Below are 733 nucleotides of genomic sequence, written 5' to 3' on the forward strand. Positions count from 1 at the left end.
GAATCCAACAGCACATTAAAAGGATCATACACCATGATCAAGTGGGGTTTATCCCAGGAATGCAAGGATTCTTCAATATACGCAAATCAATCAACGTTATACACCATATCAACAAATTGAAGGAGAAAAACCATATGATCATCTCAATAGATGCAGAGAAAGATTTTGACAAAATTCAACACCCATTTATGATAAAAACCCTGCAGAAAGTAGGCATAGAGGGAACTTTCCTCAACATAATAAAGGCCATATATGACAAACCCACAGCCAGCATTTCCACTAAGATCAGAAACAAGACAAGGTTGCCCACTCTCACCAGTCTTATTCCACATGGTTTTGGAAGTTCTAGCCACAGCAATCAGAGAAGAAAAAGAAATAAAAGAAATCCAAATAGGAAAAGAAGAAGTAAAACTGTCACTGTTTGCAGATGACATGATACTATACATAGAGAATCCTAAGGATGCTACCAGAAAACTACTAGAGCTAATCAATGAATTTGGTAAAGTAGCAGGATACAAAATTAATGCACAGAAATCTCTGGCATTCTTATACACTAATGATGAAAAATCTGAGAGTGAAATTAAGAAAACACTCCCATTCACCATTGCAAAAAGAAAGAATAAAATATCTAGGAATAAACCTACGTAAGGAGACAAAAGACCTGTAGGCAGAAAATTATAAGACACTGATGAAAGAAATTAAAGATGACACAAACAGATGGAGAGATATACCA

Source organism: Physeter macrocephalus, chromosome 4, assembly GCF_002837175.3.
Source record: "Physeter macrocephalus isolate SW-GA chromosome 4, ASM283717v5, whole genome shotgun sequence".
Taxonomy (NCBI): domain Eukaryota; kingdom Metazoa; phylum Chordata; class Mammalia; order Artiodactyla; family Physeteridae; genus Physeter; species Physeter macrocephalus.